General features: G+C 41.1%; 1 protein-coding gene across 3 annotated transcripts in view; it reads right to left on the bottom strand.

The window, feature by feature from the left end:
* Positions 1-23,428, bottom strand: part of SEMA6A (semaphorin 6A) — a 151,779-nt gene that overhangs the window by 97,214 nt on the left and 31,137 nt on the right. The window contains exon 1 of one of the 3 annotated variants that reach the window (XM_025204609.1): positions 15,754-15,824. The exons of the other annotated variants lie outside the window; for them this stretch is intronic. The gene's annotated coding sequence lies outside the window, so the exon portion shown is untranslated. Of the gene's footprint in view, positions 1-15,753; positions 15,825-23,428 lie in introns of those variants that run through there. 3 annotated transcript variants of the gene reach the window in all.

Here is a 23,428-nt window from a genome sequence, read left to right as displayed (position 1 = left end):
ATTCCCTGCACCTACATTTGATTTCCACATCACAACCCTCAACATTTACTTTTCCTGATAGAAGGCAGGGTAAATTTGCTAACTACCTCTCTCTCTTCTGGGATAGTTGTCATAGAAAAAGTGACTTCAGAATGTGATAGAATCAGAAAAGTAAGGCTGGAAGGGACCTCTGGAGGTCACTTAGTCCAACCCCCTGCCTGAGGCAGGATCATCCCTATTCACACCATCCCAAACACAGCCTTGTCTAACCTATAACTAAAACTACACAAGCAACCAGTCACACAACCACAGAGTATAGCGCCTTAACCTGCCACAGGTAAAGCAGGAGGACAAAGGTGGCCAATATTCTGCTGCTGCAAAGGTTGTTAAAATAAGCTTGAGAGATCCAAGGTAGAAGGCCATACCTCTCCCCTCACCACCACTTTCCTATCTGATTGTGGAACATAAATTTTAAATTCATTTGTTCAAATGTTCAGCAGAAATCTGGTTGTAAAAGTCATGTTCATCTAATCAGGGGCCAGAAGAAAGACCACTCGACCAATCAGAGCTAAATGAAATTCACAAGATATTCATAGTGCTTCATTAGAATAACAAATACATTTTAAAACACCAGTATGTTCTCAAACATTCCACAAGCAAAAAGAGGGTTGAGATTTATCCAGTAATTTATTTAACTCTGCTGAGGACCCAAGTGCATTCCTGACCTCAAGATTTGAGCACTGCATTTCTTAACCCAGTCCTACAATAATTCCCTCACCAAGCAACTGGGTTGTTTCACTAGGATTCTGAGCAAAGTGTCTTTGTCTGTAGAACTGAGTGCAAGCAACCTGCATGACATCTGGATGTAGGAGCATGGGTTGGAGAAGGGAAGTGTTTAGGCAAAACATGAGGAAGTCAGTATGTGTGCACAGGTTCAGGTAATACAGGACGCATCTACACATTGCCCTACAGCTATGTAGCAACATGCTATGTTGCCGTACGGCATGCTACGGCAATGTAGTGATCACGGGGAGTCACGGGGGTGCGCGCCCCCAGTATAACGCACCGCTACAGCGACATAGTGGCAAAATCTAACCATGCGCAGTATGCATAGCACAGTAACTGCCCATACTGCACCATGCTTTAATACTTCCAAAGAGAAGTACTAAAGCACAGCACCATAGCAATGTCGCCGTACGGCAATGTGTAGATGCACCCATCAAGTTGCAAACTAGAGCAGCTCTAAAATGTTTACAAGAGACAATTTAATTTAGTACAAATGGAATGATCCAGCAAATAGTTCATAAAACATTGAGTATTCTTTCCATCCTAACCCTAAAAACTCATGCCACACAGTCATGTGACTGGTAATTCCCTCCCTTAAAAGCCCTTACTCCAACTATATTCCTCCCAATCACAATGGCTTTTAGGAGAATAATTCCAGTCTCTTTTAGGAACTTAAAGATCTCAGCTGTTCTGTGAACTTATTTCTGCTCTAAATTCTGCTGTGTGCAAGAGGTAGGTTCTTCATGTTTTTGGACTCTTCCTAGGACACAGTTATTAGGGCTGTGTGAAACAGCAACATTCCACCTTGACTTCCGTTTTAATGCTTCGACAGAAGAGTGTTTCATTCAGGTTTTGTTTAGTTTTTGAAAGCACTGTTCCATTCCATTAGAAGTTTTGCTGTTTTGACGTTTCGTCCATAGGCTATAATGGGGAAGTACAAAACAGCTTATAACTTAGTCACTTCTTGCTTGATTCTTATGAAACTTATGGGGATGGTAGCCCCTTCTGAGCGCATGAAGCCTGCAAAGTTTCCAGGAGATAGGTGCAGGTATTTCTAGGATACCACACCTCAACCTGCTGACAAGCAAGATCTGGGGAGCAGGAGCAGCGTGATCCAACAGACAGATTGGGGGCCCACACCCCCAGGAGGAGTCTGGCAGAGCCCCCGCAGCCCTCCCAGGGGTCCAGGTGGGCCCCTGATCTGCCTGCTGAATCACAGGAGGCTGCTCCTTCCACCTGGGACCTGAGCCAGCACTGAGGAACTGAGCCTGGCTGGGGGAAGCACCTCCTGGCGCTGGGCTCAGTTCCCAGAGGTTTGCAGTGCTGGGGAACTCGAGCCAGCTGGGGGAAGTGCCTTCCCCTGCCAGGCTCTATTCCTGGTGCTGGGGAACTCAGCCTGGCTGGGGGAAGCACCTCACGCCACCAGGCTCTGTTCCCAGCGCTGGGAAATTCAGCCTGGCTGGGGGAGATGCTTCCCCCTGCCAGGCTCTGTTCCCAGTGCTGGGAAACTCAGCCCCGCTGGGGGAAGATCCTCCTGTCACCAAGCTCTGTTCCCAGCATTGCGAAACTCAGCCTGGCTAGGGGAGGCACTTCCCCCAGCCAGGCTGAGTTTCCCAGCGCTGGGAACAGAGCCCGGCAGCAGGAGGAGCCGGCAGGGGGAAGCACCTCCCGCAACCAGGCTCACCTCCCAGTGGCTCACAGCCCTCTGGAACTCAACTCAGTGGTGGGAAACAGAGCGCAGCGCTAGCTGTGCCTGCCTCCTGCCACCAGGATGAGCTCAATGGGGCTGGCTGAGCTGATCAGAGCACATCCTGGCAGCAGGAGGCAGGGAGAGCCAGGGTTGCGCTCCCCGCTGGTCTGAGCCAGATGGGGCTGCGGAGCTGCTCAGAGCTCAACCCTGGTTCTCCCCTGCCTCCCACCACCTGGCTGGCTGCTTCAAAATTCAAAACATTTCAGAACTTTTGAAACATTTTGACTGGCCTCATTTCATTTTGAGGCCATTTTGAAGCCCTTTATTTCAGTTCGATTTTGCTATTTCGAGCTTGAAACAACTTGAAACAGCGTTGAAACAAAACAGCCGGTGAAGCTTCGCACAGCTCTAACAGTTGGTACTTCAAATCCAAAAAGCATGAAACTCTGAATGATCATAAGATGGTCCTAATGTTGTAAAGTATGTTTGGACTTGTATTTTTATAATGAAACCCACTTCCTAGTTGCATTACCATTAGCATGCTCTGACGAAGGGTGTATTAAGGAGAGATTAGGCTGGAAAGATGGGGTTGGGTTTTGCCCCAAGTGAGAAGTGGGGAGTTTTAGGAGTAGGAAAATTCTGAGAGCTGTGTGTGCAGCCTGCCTTCCTTCCAGGGAGCTGAGTGCCTCTGGAGTGAAGTGCATGGCCCTCCAGCCCATGAAGCTGAGCATCCTACCTGAACTGCTTCTCTCTCTATAGGAGTTTTGCATATGGTCACCCTCCCACAGGTAATGGGTACAGTGCTTTGGTACATTCTGAGTGACTGAAAATGCAAATGTTGACAAAAATCTAATTTATATTTTCCACTTCAGTTTCTTTGAGTCACGGCCTCTATTTGACTGTTCTGCAAGTTTATTAATGCATAGCATTAAATGTATCAGGAAAAAATTCGAAGCTAATAGCTGAACAGTTTGGCTTAAAAATGCCAACATGCTCTTTCTCTCTATGGTTTTCTTTTGTTAAACAGGATTCATTATAACGATGAAAAAAAGTCACATAAAACCTTTCATTTCCAACATACTACTTTCAAGATATGTCTAATGTAAACAGAGACAAAAGGTATTTCTCCTTTATGACAGGCCTGAAATAAAGCAGCCCCAATTAGCAAAAACAGATGCTGCTTAGAGTTAAGGCAGTTTTGAACATTAGGATAGGAAGCCTATCATCTCAGCTTATCCCATAACAGCCTGCCCCCTTCCTCCATGGCTTCTCTTTGACTTTGGTAATCTATACAACAGAAAGCTGAGCACTGACTACTGCTTTGTCACTAACCAGCTGCCCAGCAATATCTATACGTTTCCAAAGGCCTAAAAGTCTTTACATTGTGCCAGCAGAAGGAAAGGTTGCAGTATGTGGTCCTGTTCCTACCTGCACTTTTTCTTGTGTTTGAAACCAGTTTCAAATATAGACTGCTGATTGTAACCCAGTTTGCGTCCAACAGTGACTTGATTTACAAGCCTTATGCTACATCCTTGTGCCATAATATTACTGGGGCTTAATCTACACTGTGGGATTAGCTAGACTGCTGACTTGGAGAAAAAACAAATAGCCACAGCTGCACCAGAGCTACCTTTATCTGTTATTTTTTTATCTATTAATCTATTTCACCAGAAGCAAACTAGATGCTCTACAATACAGGTCTTAGCTTTGGCAATCTTATATGCTATGTGAGCAATACACAGACAAAGAGGAAAAGGGGTAAAACATAGGATGTAATTTCTTCTGAGGCGTGTAGAAAATGGCTCTCACTTGCATTTCTATTATTCATTTAATCATTCATTTAATATTTGTAAAAAATGAATTGTAACATTAATTCTATAAAACAATAGTCTCCATAACAACTGACCCTTGCCATTCAAACCCAACAGCACTGCAGACTCAACCAAAGATATTAATCTACTGACCCTTAGTTCACCACCAAAGCCTCCAAAAGGATGTCTATGAAATTATTCCCCCAAATAGACAAGTTATTGCTAGCACTGTTTGTCTCTCAACAAGGACATGGCTTGAGAGTATGTTTTCAGTTTAAGAAGAACAAGCATAGTGATTCATTTCTCTAGCAATATTCAATTAGTTGTCATATATTTGTTTTGAGGTTTCCTCATTATTGAATGGTTGTTCAGAGCTGTATTTTTAGGTATATTGTCAAGATATATAAATACCAGCAAGACTGCTGTCAGATCTTACTCCCGAATAATTGCCATTAAAAGCATAGAAGTAATTAGATAAAGAAAATAACTATTGGAAATTTTGGAACAGGTTACTATAGTTTAGAAATCATTATTGTTTGGTCCAACTAGATAAGTGCTATCCTAGCATATTTTTAGAAGTCCAACAATAGTTCTCCTTTGTCCTGCCAATAACAGTTTTCCTTTGTCTTGTCAAATCAGGTTTAATTAAGTCTAAGTATTGGTCTTATCCAGCTGGATTTAACAAGAATACTCCAGTCATCACTACAAATTCACACTTAAAAACAATGTCTTGGGTAAGATTAAGGTTTAACATGCAAACAATTACAAGCTGATCCAAGTAATGGAATAAGGTTTCACTCAGGAGTCATGAATTTTTTAAACCTCAATTCTAGCAATGATGAAAAGTAAGATACTAAATATTGTAATGTTGTTTTCTTTTAAAAAGTCAAATTACAAAGATGACATTGTACTGACCAACCAGGACAAAAAAAAAGAAAAGAAAACACTGCAGCACATTACAGCTTTCTGTTAAAGTAACAGCCGGCTCTTGTATGATATAAATAGCAGCTGTGACTCCCCTAGGATCACAATGTTGTGCAAGTCTATATACAAAACTCCACCGATGTCTCTCAGGGACCACTAGAGATTTGAAGGTCTGTTTTAGCAAACTGTTCTAACCATCAGATCCTTTACTCCAAAAACAACACTTACCTTCATACCTTTAATCTTAGAAATGGCTAAAGTGTCTGGCACGCATTATATTGAAGAACTTACAGCTTCAGTTTTAACATTGCAATTTCTCCCTTCTAAGTCAGATGCCACTAGCCAGAAGTGACCAAAAATTAGTTTTAGAAAGTTTACTGGTACACATCTCTGGTGTCCAAAAGCAATGTGGACTTCTGAAAGACTAACAGGTGTCTCATACACCTCCACAGGCCTTGAATTGTTTACTGTTTCCTCCTCCCCATCCCCTTATTTTCCCTGACAACCAGATTGACACTGCACGAAAATTTGATTCTTGGGTAAGACGAGTCATGTAAATTAGCTTAATGAAATAGACGACTTTGTATAGGTCCCTTTGATACTGATTAAGCTCAAGTATCCACTCAGCTAATGACTAAAGCAATACTATGACAGCTCTTGTGGAAGTGTCATAGCTATACTGTTAACAGACCTTTACTCAGCACTGGTTCATATCTTATATCCCTCTAGTCATAATCGTGAAAACAGGCAGGCTTCCAAACAGCAAACAGCAGCCGTTAACAGCTTAAAACATGATTGACATTACATAAAAATCTGTGGCTACTTTATCAACAGCCCAGACCTCAACATATAAAGGAGGAAAGTTTTTCTGTCCTCAGCTTTCAAAGCAGATAACCAGTACTCTGCAAGAGGCTGCTATGACTCTGTAATTATACCCACCCTAATAATCTGTTCCGTGGCTGCCTACTGCTGGTGCCCAGACAATTTAATCACAATGCATTTTACTGTAAAGGACTACCTACCCTCCTTTATGTTTGAAACATAGGACATGTTGTGTGAAGGGCGGTCTAAATGAGTTTTCCCTGTGCTTGCTAGCTAATATACCTCTATTATTTAAAGCTTCAAGGAAATTATAAAATATGCCAATACAACATACAGTATCACTTCTGATTATAAAAGAATGCTTCATCTCAACTGTACTACATGAGCAGTCCTTTATTATTATTCCTCTGTATTTATTATTTATGAGCACCAGCTGTGTGCTCGGCCCTGTACAGAGACATGTGGAGAGACAAACCCCACTCCCAAGTTGTTTACATAATCTAAAATAGCCCAGTTTGGCAGGCAGTCTGCATGCAGAACTCCCATGGACTTCACTGAGAAATCTCTACGGGGAGTGATTGCAGAAGCTGGCACTAAATCATCCAAACAATACAGTGCAGACCCACTGACATGTGCAATAAAGGTCTAAACAGCAAGCGGTACAGTTTTTTAATATGATTTTTGCGATACTACTAGATAGGTTAATTTTGTGAGGCCTCATGGAAATAGCTGTAAAGAAAGACATGGAAAAGAAGTCACGATGAACATATGTGCAGTCCCCAAATGGTGTCATAATTCAAGAGTTCCAAAAATCCTCTCTGGCTGCTCCTCTCCTCCAGGTCCAGCTGCTGCCTGGCTGATCTGCTTCGTAGCAAAACTACTAAGCTCTGAGCACAGCGCTGCTCCTGTGATACAGGGAAGCAGCTGCTCACCCTGCCCCCTGCTGACTGCACACCAGTCAGACTGCCTGCTTCTGTACAAAAGGAAACAAAAGAGAGAGGAGTGATGATGGAAAGCCCCAGCTGATTCCTGCTCTGCTTAGGCTGCCGTACACCCAAGGGTGAAATTCTACCCTTAAAGTCATACAACCATTTCCTACTTCATTCAACAACAACACCACCACCAAGGTAAAGTACAGATGTATTTGAAGACAGAATGAGTTGGGGGAGAAAGTACGAGGAAAAGGGATAGCGGAAATTGAGACTGGAATGTAGGTATGAGGGAGATGTGGAAATAGGAATTTCAAAAGGAGAAGGAAGAAAGAGAGGAATCCTATAACTGGGAATTGTGAGCAGTAACTTAAAATGGGGAATCTGGATAGGGGAGCTTTGGTGACACCCAGTTTATGAAGGAACAGAAGTGAAAGACAGAAAGAAAGCAGGGAGATAGAATGAGAGAAGTGAGGAGGAGGGACAAAAGATGGTCTAAAACACTGGTGCTCAACTTTTTTGACCAGTGGGCCACATCCCCCTGGTGGACCCAATCTGGCACCCAGGATGGGCATGGCAGGGCAGGGGGACAGGGGGCATGATCCAGCCCTGTGCGGGGAGGGAGCATGGCCAGACCACACAGGAGGATGGGGATGTGTCCCAGACCCAACCTGGCTGGGCAGAGGGAAGGGGGGGATGGTCCAGCCCTGCAAGGGAAGGGTGAGAAGGGGCTGTTAGCTGGCTCTGAACCAGCTGTCCCAGAGGAAAGGTTGTGGTCCAGCCCTATGGTGAGAAGGGGGTGCAGGAGGTGTGGCCTGGCCCCAATCTGACCATGATGAAAAAAGGTTGCTGCCCAGTTCCTACCCACCCCATGGGATTTAGGATTTTGGCAGTGGGGAGGGGCGGCAGTATTGCCACTGCTTCCTCACTGCCAAATTTCCTGATGCTTGGGGAGTCCTGTGGGCCAGATTCAGAGGCTCTGTGGGTTGCATTTGGCTTGTGCATTTGGCCTGAGCACCCCTGGTGTAAAATGAAAAGAGAAAAGGAAAAAAGAAAGACTGGGGAGGTGGGAGGCAACCACAGAAAAGGTTAAAAATGGGAGACTCTTCATAAGGAAAGAAATAAAATCAGGGGAGCATGTGGGGAATAAAAAGGAGAAGACATATTGTGGAAGGTTCTGAGAGAAAAAGGAAGAGAGAAGGTTAATCCAATAGCAAGAAAATAACTGAAATGAGGAAAAAGAAAGTAAAAAGGCAGAACTTTAATGTTACTACTGTCTGTTATGTTCATTCAAAATCTGTATTTAGGATTTGGCTATTGATGCACTTTATTTTCTTTTACAAAACTCATCAACTCTTTCTTCTCACATAGATTAAAGATAAGGTGTGACATATTATGCGTATTGGCATTGTGCACACTGTAGAATCTGAATCATTCATGTTGTGGGGATTCACAACCCACTTAATTTGCAGTGGGTTGATGAGTCTCAGTGTTACTTTGTTTCAAAAGGTACAGCTCTCCTCTTAGCAGGAGCTCATCAGTGATGCTGAGCTGCTGATCTAAAAGACAGGGCCCTTTGAAATAAATCTCAGTTGGGGCATTTAAGTAGTCCTGTGTAGCTGTATGCTGTGGCTACATATAAACCCTTGACTATTTCACAAAATGCCTTTGCAAGGGATATAGAAATTAACCCTGTGAAGAATCAGGTTCTATAATCTTGCCCTGTAGTGGCCGGTCCATAGAGAGGATATGGGACCTCTTACTACTGACAACTAAATGTTCTCAGACAGATTTGTGGATTGCTGGTAGATTGCAGAGCACTTTGCTGTTCCTTGGGTATCTAGAGCTGTGTACAGATATTATACTTAGATGAGTCTAAGTGATCGGAAATCAATCTAAATCACAACTGTACAGAAGTTTGTTGCAAATAGATTGGTCTAAAAATGGCGCAAGTAGTCTAATATAGACCTGGTATGAGGTAAACTCAATTCAGATAGATCTAGGTTAGACTGGTGCGTTGAATTTCTGTACTGGTTCTAGATGGTCACTTGTTGCTGGCTCCCCTCCTTTCTTGGCTACAAAGTCACACTGAAAGGCAGCTAAAGTACATTAAATGCTTCCTTATTCTCACTTTTTCATGTCAGCAATTATTGTAGGTGCCACATATGAGGAAGTAGTCTTCAGATCATGAATGGGAAAAGCAAGTGGTTCATAAAACAAGTACTTTATTCAGGGGCAGTGCCAGTCTCTTCCTGGTGCAGGGGCTGAGGTGGGGTAACAGAAAATGTGGGGGCTGCACTGCAGGCAGGATCAGGGAGGGCTCAGTTGCGTGGGGTGGGTGGTGGTGCTGGGAGGAGAGGCTAAGGTGAATTTTGGGGTGGCTATAACACCCCCCCAGCCCCTGTCTAGCGCCGCCCCTGACTTTATTCATAAGAGTTTCAAACTGAAAAAGTTTGAGAACCATCAACCTAAAGGAATTTTCCCTTACCTCATTTTTATGTGCTTAGAGGTGAAGGATTAGAAATCAAGTCTCAGCTCCTTGCGTGTGTTCATATGAGGCTGTGATTTATATAGTAATTGTGTCCGTTGCCTGCAGCACATAGACTTTTCTACAAATGCACCAAGATTTCTTCCCAGAGATTGCTAGTGCACCTACAACAGTGTCTGGATAGGAGGGAATTGACAAATGGCCCATAAGGAGAGAGAAAGACTTCTAAGCCTCAGGGCAAAACAGAAGAACGAGCAAGAGGATAGTGGGATAAGGATATAAACAGGACTTGGGGAGGAACCCAGAAGACAGATGAGAAGCAGGAAGAAATGTGAGCAAGCAGGAATATTCACACAAACTGGTACACATGTGCTATTGCTATAGAAATCTTGTTAGCAAACCTAAACAAACTTAACTTCCATTTTCATATACCAGCAAAGACAGTTTTCTTAGATTTCCATCATAAACCCAGGTTTTTGAATAAATGGGAGTTATAGCACAAATCATCCAGTTCCAAATAGTTCTGGACTGGAATTTAACAATCTCAGATACTAATCCTATTAAAAAAAGAAAGAAACAAACAAAACTAGAACTGCAGAATTGTTAAACTAGATTTTAGGGCTTTGAAATGCAACTGTAAGGGGTTTAGACCCTTTGTCTTCAGTGTTGAAGAAACGGAAAGGGTAGTTTAACATTTAAAAAAAGAGACTTCTAGGGCCCAGTTCAGCTCTCATTAGAGTCAGTAGAAAGATTCCTATCAAATTTAATGGGAGTTGGATTTAGTTCTTAATCAGAAACATACATGAAGTGCTATTCTTGGGGGAAAGAAGAGGGAAATCAGACAAAATATTTGAAAATCTCTCCTGAGCATGAAAAAATTCTTTGAACTTGGTTTATAGTAAACCAGCATCCAACATTGGTTTTCATGTTATGCAGCACATTGTTATTGTCAACATGTGGCTATTAATTGATTTTTATGAGTCTTTATTAAAATATTTTATTGGGGTTGAAGAAACTGTTAGCATTCTAGAGCATATAGATCAGGAATTCGGATACTATTGTACAATATTATTTTTGTATACTACTACATGCTGGGTGTGCCTACATGAGATGCTTACTGTGCAGTAGTCTAATAACACTGTGTAGTAGTGTGCTGGTCAAAAACCGTGCTAATACACTATTGTGCAGTGTTATACTGAGCAGTAGGTGTCACTAAAAATGGTGTGCTGGCACTACTGCACAGTAGTATGAGTTACTGAGCATTGAATTAGTACTTGGTTAGCCAAGTACTAAACTTAATGCACGGTAACTAGGGCACATTAATGAACATGTAAATGTACCCACTGTGCTCTGTTTTAAAAACATGCTGTTTAAAATACACAAACTAGTGGTCAGCAAACATAAGTATTCAGAACTGCTATTGAATATGAAGAAGTCAATGGGAGTATACTGAGCAGAAGGGGGACAGGCAGACCTTATGAAATAGTATTCTATACTAGCTAGACCAGGAGCCAGCAATTTTTTACAAGCTGTGAGCCAGAACAACCTGGCTCTGGTCCAGTGTGACCCGGAGGGGAGAAGGGCAGTTCTGCGGCACATCAGGGACCAAGCAGCTGGGAACTGTGCTCTTCTCCCAGCCCCCCATTCCCTGCTGCAGCATGGGCGTAGCTTCCAGCCTGTGGGGAGCTATGCTGGAACCAGAAGGGGGAGGAGGAGATGGGGAAGAGAAGCAGCAGCCATTCAAATGCAGTTTGTAGATGCCCGGTCCCAGAGGAGGTCCTCACAGGCTGGAAGCAGCACCTGTGTCATCGTGGGGAATGGGGGGCTAAGGAAAGCAGTGACAGCATGGGTGCAGCTCTCAGCTGCCTGGCCCCAGTTCAGGGAAAGTTCCTCATCATTGACACACTTCTAAAACCCCTGACCCATGGTGGACTGGAGCTGGGACAGTGGAGAGAAGGGAAAATGGCATGGGCACTGGCGGAAGCCACCCAGCCCTGGCACAACTCCTTGCTGAACAGCCTAAGTGTTGGCATGGAAAAAGCCCCCTCGCTCTGCAGGCTTGATTTGGCCTGCAGACCGTAGGTTGCCAGACTGATAGTTTATGTTCAGGAATGTGTTGTGCTGTTTGAATCACAACACAAAGATTCTGCCTCACAGTATCATGCAACAGGAAAGGTCCATTTATTTATATGAAAAAAAGTTACCACTGTACTAAATTAATTGTAACTACTTGCATTAATTAGATAAGAGGGATTTGGGCCATAGACTGCTATGAAAATCGCATCCAACCCACTAAGAGCAGGAGTTAGGGCTTAATAAGGTTGAAGTTATTTTGCATTTCCTGGGTTTTGTTTGTTTAAATCATCCCTTTCATGTTGCTTTAGCACAGTTGTTTGTATTTAATTAGAAACAGCTGAATTTCCTGTTAACTTGTAATCAAACAAAGAGTTTCTCCATGGGCATGGGGTTCCTGTTTGGCCGACTTCAAATAAATGAAGACTGACCAGATACTGACCGTCACTTTAGTGAAGAAAAGGACATTGTTTGTCAGGAAAAATACATTCATGGGAACTCTTTCAATGCAGTGATAGATTGAAAACTATGAGTGGGCACTGTAACTTTTAGGGAAGTGGTCTTATAACACTGCTAACGTGTTGGGAAGACATCACTGTAAAAAAAAAATCTCCAAATAGATGTTCGCAGGCAAACAAACAAAAGATGTAACTTATTTACAAAAATGTTGAGATGTGGGAAGGGGAAGAAACTGCCTCAACCTTTTACTGAGTGAACTGGCGAAATCCCAGCTCAGCTACTGAAAAGCTCAGTGTGCTAGTGTTTCTTTCAGGTACTACATTGTAGACAGCAAGATGTTCTCAGCAGTAAAATAACAGCTGCACAATACAAGCAGCGACTGAATGGTTGAACAGCTTTTTATACAGGCCTAGTGTGATAAAAACCTGGTGTTCTTTTGTACATCACAAAGCCTCTACTTTGCTGACTTCAAGTTCAAATCTCATGGGCTATTTAGAAGAAAGAAGGACAATGTATTAGCATGCAAGACAAGAAAGAATACACTCTATTCTGGAAGCTAAACCTGTGCTAAGAGCTGTGTTACATCTAGATACCAAGCCAGGAGCTTGGTATCAAGCCAGGATCAGCCCAGCTGATCTGCTTCACTGGGTGAAACACTCATTGTCCATTGTCCTGCCTGTTGATCTTGCAGGACAATGGGCAACATGTTTCCTGTTTCCAGAGACACCTCCAGTGGGGAAAGGTTTTTTCCACTTCCAGAGACATGCCTCCAGTAATCTTTAGGGCAACTGCCAGGGGTACATCTCTGGAGGTGGGGAAAGTCAGGCAAGTGTTCCCAAGGCATGAAGGGCCTGATCCTGTGTGGGAATTGCTGGAGCACTCAGGACCAAGGCCTGAGAACATCTATCTAGAGTGGTTGGAGAGTGTGGGCAGCTCTAGGCTGTCTGTGCTCTCCCAATATAAAGCAAATTGATGTCCACCACAATACAGCGGCACAAATTATTAGTACCTTTTGTTATGACCACATTGTGGTACAAAAAAGGTATGGACATCTATTTGTTTTCACTTTTTTATCGTGACACCACGGAAATGAAGTGATGTCTGTTCCCACCTTTAGACCCCCAACTATGATCCTATTCCACTCTGCTTGAGTCCCCAGAAAACAGTGAATACAAAAGGTAGAAGGGTCCTTCTCCTCCGTTTTTGGGGACTTAGTCTTAAGGCAAAGCTGAAGGTATGTTACAGAAGTGAATACAAGATTCTTCATGGACTTAAAAAGGGTGGATTAGGATCATACTTACATACCTAGGAACACTTAGGCACCTAACAGATGGAACAGGGTTTTTGTCCCTGAATGTTTAAAGTCCATTTATTACAGGTGAAAGATGTTTGGCAGTTTTAGTGACTGAAATGTCCTATTCATCCAAAGATCAGGTACAAAACAGGAAGATTAATAAAAAATTTCACTCTATCATATTCCAGGAAAAATATATTCTAGCTACTGCTCTTTCACCTTCCGAGCTCTTCTCCTGAGTTTCTCTATGAACTTGTTCCGAGTTGCATAACCTCTTACTGCCTCAGGTTCATCCCTCTGCAAAATTAGTATAGTAATTCCTGACTCACAGGGATGTTATGAGGCTCAATTAATGTTTGTAATGCACTTTAAGATCTTCAAATAAAAGACACTATGCAAGTGTATGGCAATATTATTCTTCCTTGGCAGGTCCTTCTTTTCTTCTTGGCACAGTTCCCCATTTCCCTGCTTCATTTTAATCTCTGTTAGCCCTTGGGCTACAGTTTATTGCTTTGTGTCTAAATCCAGGCCAGAAAGCCTTTGCAAATATAATTTCTACTAGCAAAGTTGAGTCAATGTCAGAGTTTTCAATGTAAACTATGGGAATTAAAACAAGTCATACTGACAATGACATATAATTCAGTTCACTTATCCCAGCTGCAATGGTTCTTTATAGAGATCTCTAAAAGAAGACAAAGTACTTGAAGGTCAACAATTGGATTTGTGCCATATCCACTTCAGACTGAATATCCTTATGAACATTTATGCAAATGTTAGGGGAAGAAAGAAAGCCCAGCATTTGTGGGATGCTTGAATTACATGCTGCCCTTGATGAGGCAAATTGTTAATTACTGATAATTAACTCGTAGTCTAAAAATTCTCATTCTGGTAGAAATGAAATTAACACCACAATTCTTGTGTCCATCGTTTTTTAAAACCAAACAATTTATATAATGAAGGGAAACAAGAGAACCTTTAAACTCTGCAATCGCTTCAACTAGAGATGATGATGCTCCCCAGGATTTGAATGCAGTATGATATAATAATAATAATATAATTAAAAACAACTCTACTGGAAACACAGGAATACCATGGACAGAGCAAGGGGTTAATTACTATATAGTGATGATTATCGTCCACCCGCACAACTTTTCTTCCTCAGTACTCTGCACACATTATTGTCATTACAGGTTCAAACACTGATTAATAGTTCCAGTGTACTTGGTGATATCTTACACATGAATGCATATCTAGGGCAGGGGAAAACCCATAGTTTTTCAAGCCTTAAAAAAGTTTGATTTATCCTGATGAATATTTTAATGTATAGTTATATTATATCTTAGGACAGGTCACACATTTATTTCCTTGGGTTAATCCTTATCTATTCTACAGTCCTTTCTTCTTTCAGCAAGTTACGTCATTGCAGCCAGATTTCATAAAATGCTATTCTGTTGAAAAGTGGATGTAACAACGGAAAATGCACCATAGAGAACTGCAGAAGGTGCTGCAGAATGCTCAACAGAAACTCAGAAGCACTGAAGACAGTCTTTGGTTTTACAAGCATGTGGTCTATGGTGCTATGCTTTCTGTAACCTAATAAAAGAAACTTCTTTTAAATGTTAAGTTGCTGAAAATACTTCTATTATGCTGGTCCTGGTAATGAACTTCTCATGGATCATAATGTTAAAGATTATCCATGAAGTTTAGCTGTCTGAATTCCACTTTGCAGAAAAATGCTGTGCACGGTTCTGGTTTACAAGAAATATTCTGCTTTTTCTTGCTCTTATTGCATTGGCGTCAAGGGAATAACTTGTGATTACTATCTGACAAAAGCAAAATGAGGCAAAATATCTGTTTTAACTGAAATGTAACTGTTTGCCAGCCAGCTCACAGTATTCTTCTCAAGCTGTAATTAGAAATTACACACTTCTACCCTTTTAAAGTCTATAATAATATAATGTTTGTCAAATTCAGAAACATGGAACTTTCCCCTGAAATAACTTTCTCAATGTAACCAGCCTGTCTTCTCTCCCTTTACATTCCTACTTTCTACTCTCTGTTTAAGTCTACGCACATAGTAAGAACTCCAATTTATAAATGACTAGAAAGGATGCAAAGTTTAAAATTCAGAAACAGAAGAAAAAAAGACACTTTCTCAGAATCACAAAAAAAATTAAAAACAAGGAACATTTTTTATTCCTAGGAATTTTCAATGTCACTTTTTGTGCTCATTCCCATGTTTTTTAAAAACTTTATATTATGCCAATTAAAAGGTTTATAGTGACCACAGATATGAGACTCTCCACCCTTTTCTGTTTCACATTTGTTGTCTTAACTTGTAATTAATGATCAGCAAGTTAAAACAAGCTAATAAACGTGAGCTTCCATAAATTAAGACATTATGACTGGAGCTCAGTTTGAACGTAGACAGCCTTTCTTGTGGCTGAAGATCAAAAAAGTTGCGTAGACAAAATAAGAAAGGAGACATACATCCCCACCTTTTAGTGAAATGTGTTTTAAGTTGCCTTCTTTCAAAGGCAACTGAGGTGATGACAGGTTTGACTAAATGCCAGCTGCAACTGGAGCACCTTTAAAAAGCGAGAGAATTTATATTAGTTTTTTAAAACTGAGTTGAGAAACTGTATCTCACATCCATTCACCCTTTATATATAGAAACCCCCCCTGTCTATAGGGCTATTAAAGAAACACTCATAATTACTACAAAAAATGTACCTGGTCATACAAAAAAATTGATTGCTGTCTTCCCATTTTTCTCACTTTCTTTTTTTTCCCCTTTCTTTTTCTCCTTTTGAGAGATTATTTTTCAATCAAAAGATAACCCACCTCCATTCTTTACATCCACCTTTGCTTTTCATTAAAATCAATTGGATAGCTATTTGCTCATATAAACGAATACAAATATGTCATAACAATTATGCAGACTTTTCAAGATGACAACCAGCGCATAATGCCCTTGCACACACATATATCTAGTCTGCATTATCATCTTTCTAGAGTTTCAGATTTCAGAAAAACCCTGGCGAAGCTAGGGTAAAATTACGGCCCAATAGAAACCAATGGCAATAGAAACCAATGGCAGCTCCCCTGAATTCAGGGGAGCTAGGATTTTAGGCCTGAATTCTTGGGGCCCAACTGCAATCCCAACGAAGTTGATAGAAAAACTCCATTGTTTTTAGCATGACTTTGTTTACATGGTTTTGGCAATGAGTAGTCTATGTATCTGGAACAAAGGTTCATTAGCTACTAAGGTGCAAGAGAACAACATGTTTTCAAATATATGATTTACGCATAATGACATACATGTACACGGACATACAGCTCTCCTCTATTGATTATTGCTTCCCTATGGCATCTGTTAAAAAGCACACTAAAGCTAGCACTTTCCATACAATGTAATTGCTGCGAAGTGGTATGATAATAATGATTCTGTTTGTATTAGCAGGGGTTCCCAATGATTAAAGTATTATCAAGATACATAACAGCAGACTCAACATTAACTTGTTGGTTGGAAAAGTAGAATCAGCCTGAAACTCAGCCTAGACATTATATCAGATCTTGATTTTTTAAAGGTTTGCATAAGTAATTTTTATTCTTTCTGCCATGCCCCCCCGCCAAGTCTGAAGATAATACCAAGATCCATAACATGGGGTTTAGCAAGTATAAAATTTGGTTTGACTGCTGCATTCAAATCTCAGTGTTCCAGGGTTTAATTAGAAACACATAGCATACAATGAATGGGAAAGCCTTAGAATACATGGGGCTTCACAGACCAAATGTACTGGGATGCTGGTAGGAGTTTAGGAGTTAGGTGGGGGTGCAAAAAACAGATGAAAGTAAGAAAAACATGGAGAAACAGGCATCACTAGAATGAATATGGAGCAATGGGAAAACCATAAAGAGAGCTAATTGCACTTGAAGGAAAGGAGAAAAGGATCAGACTCTGGATGGTGGAGTTTGACAGTAGGGAAGGCTCTACTTCAGTCAGGGAAGCTTGTCTCCAAGGGCACATAAAACAAGAAAAGGTGTGAATGTAAAGTAATGTACCCTAAGAGCTACAGTGTCAAAAGTATGGGCCATGAGCCAGATTATCCATGAGACCTATTATCTGGCCTGCAGTGCTGCCTGTGCATCTTAGACTGGACCTGCAAGTCACATGCAGCAAGCTGTGGAGTGGCCCTGCAAGCTGCATTTGGTGCACGGGGCTGGTCTGATGCATGCTGCACATGGTGCGCGGGACTGGAGATGCCAGTCCACAGCAGATGCTACATGCACTTTCTAAGGCAAGTCCAGGGTACATGATGCATGTGGTGCCTGCACCACATTGGCTCTGTGCATTGAATTCAGTGCGCAGGTCCAGTCTGTGGGCCCAATCTGCCCTGCAGACTGGCCCACACCCCTCATCTGGCCCACACGGCCTAATGAGCCAGATACCCCTGGCCTAAGAATATTACGTTTCCAAAGTGAACTAAACTGAACTGAACTCAGCCCACATCTGAATTAGAGCCTCCAAATTAAAGAATGTTTAACCTTTACCTTAGTTTAACGTCCCTGAGAACTGTGATAGGATATGATGCAGAGAAAAAAAAGTGGAGATCTGAAAAGATTCAGATGACATTCATATTTATGAGGGCTTACATTATCTAAAAATCAATCATTGCTAATTGTACTCAGTTTTTCCACAGTTGGAATGGCTGATGGGATCTTAAAGGAACTTCTTCTGTATTCAGAAAGGCATTCCTCAGATCACTTCCTTGTTCCCCACAGAAATTTTCAAAAGTAAAGAAGTATATGCTGAAGCTCATACATTATGATGTACTTAATCAGTCATATATCCCATGTATACTACAGGAAATCCCAAAGACCACAGAATATTTTTCCCATTGTTCCTGTTGTTTAATAATTAGCAGAGCAATAAGACTGCAAAACTTTATCGTGAAGTAGTCTATTCCATTTTGTGTGAACAGAGAAATGGGCTCAAGCTGTCATTGCCGACAGTGATTTACAAAGTCTATTAAATGTTTTGCAGTCATCCACACAAGATGACATCTACAAATACAAGTAGTTTGGTCTCCTTGCTCTTTTCAGACAAAGGCATTGTGAATTTTTTTTCAGCTATAAACAACAAACACTGACTGAACAAACAAAATAAAGTACCTTTTCCCAAGTAACTGATGTTTTGCACTGTGATAAGGGGATAGCTAATCCAAACAGTGTAATCTAGGGTAATTCTTCCTATCATATCTAGGCAGTAAAGTCTACAGTCTCTGTTTACTCTGATAGAATATGGCAACAATCAGATCAGTGAACAATTCTGTCCTCTATAGTGCAGGTGTTCCATTCCATACGGCATACAAAATGTTGAGGTCTAGCTTAATTAGCTTCCTGACAAAGTTTGGCAGTTTTATATCTTTAAAGTGTAATGAGTAACAAAAATATCATCATATTCTACAATTAAAAGAAGTTGCAAAGCTAAACAAAGAAACATTTGTTAGGCCCTTTATGACAAAAAGTTACTGCTTGGTATTATTTGGTTTTTCCTTCTGTGCAACTTTTTCTTTTTTAACTAGATGAATATGGGAGGTTTTTTTCAATCACTTAACAGGACATCGTTTTCTGATTCTGATTCTCAAGATCATCATTCACTTCATTCCCTAGTGACAAACAGATTCAAATCTACTGGATTTAGCCACTTGTGGGTTCACTTTATGTAGGGGAAACTTCTGGTGGTATAAAGCTGCTTGACTACCTCTTGTACCATTTTCTTCCAAGCCACCAGTGCAAGGGAAGTGGTAAGGACAATGAGACTGTGATAAAGTCACTATGCTGTCGTGATTTCCAGTTATGAGAACAGCCCTTGGGGTCTCTGGCAATGGCACAAATTTTATACAGCTTCCCCCTGAGCTGTGCCATGCTATTTAAGGCACAGCCCAAAAGCATGTCCTCTGCATAAAACTGATTACTATTCTATAATCCAAGACCCAATGTGTATGCTTCATGTATGCCTTCTGCCAATATCAGTTTTACAGCCAATTAAGTCATTGGAAGCTTTTCTTGCATAAAGACCATGTGGTCAGGGTTTATGAATTTTTCTTTCAAACCATGAAAATTACAGTATTATAGTTGCTCTAGAGCCCTAAGTTCCTGAGAACTGCAAATTAACAATGTGGGAAAGTAGGTGAATAATACTTTGTAACCTTCCTAAAGTTCAATAAAAACTTCACTTTTAGAAACTGTTTTTCAGGTGAAAGGTGCTTAGTGGCCACAGTGACTGGCAGCAGTTTATAACTCCTTAGGAACTACTGAATAATATCAAAATGCACAAAGTTGAACTAAACAGAAATTTATCTTTCTGAATTAATTATATTTCCATATCAAACATTTTCATGTTGCTTATTGGCCCCCCCTATGGATTACAAAAGGTTTTTCCTATCAGTAAGATAAATATTCACTTGGCCTTTTGGCTAAGAACAAATATATCAATTTACCATTTGGCATTTCCTCTGCTGCTTTTTGGGGGAAAAGAAAGGATGTGTTGGATAATCTAATTCTTCATTCCTAACTTCCATGAGCCTGTTTGATCCATTCACCATTAAAACTAGGCAAATGCTGCAAAATATTCCTTTTAAATTTTAAACAAATTCTCTTTCACTCTTTTCATGTCCCTGATTTGCTTGATATGCAAGAATAGGCCAGTAAATGAATTCCCTCTGTAGAAGATTTAACAGAAACAATAAACATTAAGTGAGTATCTAAGACATTCCCATGACAGGAAGCTGTGCAAGCTTCACACTTGCTCAAGTAAATCACCATGTAATTTCTATTCTGGTCTTGGAATGACCACAAGTAGGGTTTAAGAATGTTCTTTTATTGCTCAGTTCCTCCTCAGTCGATTCTAAGATATAAACCAGGTCTTGCAGCCACAAAATGTTTTTGGCACCTACAGAACCCAAATATTGGGCGTCTTCTGAGTTCTTTATTTAGCAGATTCTTCCACTGCTGTCATTCTTGGATGTGCAGGTAACAATACACCATTTAGAGAGACCATTAGAGAGATCTTGCCCTCTTAGATGTTTTTATTTTCTGGTTTAGCCTGGATTTAGCAGCTTTAGTTTCTTTTTTCAAATAAAATTGGTTGCTTATCAGATGCAAATCATTGGATTCAAGTGAAAAAGACTTGAGGGATTTAATAATATAACTTTCACTGCGCGTACTATTTTTTCCAAAGAAAATTTGACTGGTCACAAAATGGTACAATTTCTGTATGAAGCTCAAGAAAACAAGTATATATATAATTCCTCAAAAGTCAAACTTGCTCTGAATTCAATCTCACATTAGATCAGTACTGATACTTTTCCAAAATTACTCTAATTTCTCATGTAAAAATATATACAACTCTTTGAAAGTGTAAGACATAAATGTTGTTTTTAAAATCAGTTTACACATTGAGAATTATTTGTCTTCTTACCCGTTTTTACCATATCAGTATTTCTTCTGCATTAGTCATTAGGGGCCAGATTCTGCCATGGGCCAGATACTGACTAAAGTTCCTTCCTTCATGAATAATCAGTAAAGCCATCTACACCTTATTTTATGCCCAATTTATTCACAAGTAATCTATCACTAAGCCAAATGCAATTCTGAGATCTAAAGGAATGGCATTTTTTCGAAGTGATTACTAAGATCTGTCACCTTGTTCACACTGGCTAGGGACAGACATTCAAAAAGCCTGAGCCTGAATTGATTCAATCTTTGCAGGTTAGTCTAACCTGGTTAGGCTGAACTGGTTTGAAACTGGACAGACATTCTCTCAACTGAGGAAATTGAGGCACATGACTGCAGTGGCTCAGGCTAGAAGCTGGGGCGCTAGAGCAGCCCTCCTTTCCCTTCTGCAGGAAGCTGAGCTGAGGACGGCATAGCCAGGCCCCAGCAGGACTCTCTCATTAGGGAGGTCTGCCTGCACCATCCCAGGCTTTTGCCTGCTGGCTGCTCAAGGGGCAGGAGTGTTGCCAGCCCCTGCCCCAGGCTAGCACTCTGAGGCAAGGTGGGGAGGAGGGGTGCAGTGCATGTATCTGTTGATGATACAGAGCTTTTCAATCTCTCTCCCTGCTTCATCATACTGTCTGCAGCAAACTGAGAAGTGAGCAAGCCAGCCAGGGGGCTGATAACAGTCTTTATCACCCAATTAGCAAAACAATATCTTCTCACCACATTACTTCAAACTTCTTAAACAGTTTACCGCTGACCTGTTGATTAGCTCCAAAAGCCCTAAGTGATCACTGTTCTGTCTGCCTATCCCAGTGAAATTGGAGAGAGAGACACACACAGACACCTCTTGGGATTAGCTAGCATACCACATGCTGGCTACAGTCCATGCTGTGGCAGAGAGGAGAAAGTGATCTCTGCTTAAGCAGCGAGGGGGGCATGGGGAAGCCAGCAGACCCTGCTGTGCCTGCAAGACTCCAGCCAGGGAAGAGATGGGAGGGGAGGGGACGGGCCAGTTCTGTAGAGCAGAGAGCCCCACCCAGCCCAGAGAGCATGCGGGGATGCTGGGGGACTCTGATTTAACTTAAATCAACAAGGAGTCTGGGACAGGCATTGCATAAACCAGTTTGAGCCAAATCAGTTAAGGCTACATTCAACCAGGTTTAAATCAAACCAGTTTCAGCCATTTTTAAACTATGGACATCTGTTCTGTTACAGGCTTAAACCAGTTTCTGATCGCTTACACTGGTTTATGAGTAATGTCTGTCCATAGCCACTATAACTGACAATGAGTAAATGCAAGAAGCAAGACTTGTTTGGTAATGTCTTTTAGCGGACTAATGCCTTTATATAAGATGGGCCAATAAAAGATGATGCCAGACAAGAGTTCTGAGTGGCTACAGACCATGCTGCCACCAGACTCTGAGCCATGCTGTCCCTAAGGGGCAGCAGCAGGAAGTGGAAGCTGGAGGTGGGAGGGAAAGTCTGGAGACCCCAATATCCCAGGAGGGGAGGCAGCGACAGATGTATCAGCAGCAGGTAATGGAGGGAGGCTGCAATGGCCAGAGATGCCCAGACCTAAGGGGGAAACATGGGGAGACACATAGGTAAAGGCAGTGGCAGTCTGTAGGCCATGAGTTAACCACTTTAAGACTGCCAGCTGGACAGCACTGCCACGAACCATCACAGTTTCATCACCATAACCACCCTAACACAGCAATGAATAAATGAGAATAAATAGTATTTCTAGAGTGCCCTGAAAAATAAATGTCAGTTATTGCTACTTTATACAAACTCTGGATATTTCATATCCTTCTTAAATTTTGGCACTGGAATTGTGTAATTACATGAAAATCTGAATTTTTTTAAAGATATGTTCTAGTCTACCTGGTTAAGGACAAAGCTTGTGTGTGTGTGGAGTGGGGGAGGGGTGATAGGGGTGGGAAGGGGGTGACTCAAATAAGTTTAAGAATCACTGACCAATAAGTTCATTGATTAATTGAAAATTGTGAGTACCCAGCAACACTGAAAGTCAGATCAGGTACTTTTCTGAACAACTGCCATAAATGAACAAGCATAGTAAATCATTAACAACTCTAGAGACAATAAAACTCAGACATCCCTTAATTTGTAATAAATGGAAAATCATCATATGCATTTGTAATCAGACATTCATTTTAATATTAGCCATTATTACTTAACAAAATAATACATTCTGCTCTTCTATAGTACCTTCCACTAACAGAACTGAACAGATGCCCCTGCAAGGTTTTTTTTTCCCCATTTTAAGAGAGAGACAAACTAAGGCACAAAAAGTTTTAGCAGCTGCCAAATGTCACATAGAAACCTGTATAAGAGTTAGGGCCAGAAGAAAAATAAATTTAACTACTTAGCCTGTGTTTTAACTACAAAGCTAGCTTTCTTTTCTTTCACAAATCTGATTCCTCTTATACATAATCCATGCAAAGAGAGATTATCTATCCATATTTCCATTTACATTAAAAGACCTGTATCAGTACTGATATATATCAAATGTTAATGAGCTATAAAGCAGTAATCAGAAAGATCATCCTTATTACATCCATCCTTTGTTAATACCTTTCTTGCACATCTTTTCAGAGGCCCGCAGATTTTGTAATCTTCCAAATATCATCCATTTTTAATGCTAAT

This window comes from Alligator sinensis, unplaced genomic scaffold (assembly GCF_000455745.1).
Source record: "Alligator sinensis unplaced genomic scaffold, ASM45574v1 scaffold609_2, whole genome shotgun sequence".
Lineage (NCBI taxonomy): Eukaryota > Metazoa > Chordata > Crocodylia > Alligatoridae > Alligator > Alligator sinensis.
This window is presented reverse-complemented; position numbering and strand designations above follow the sequence as displayed.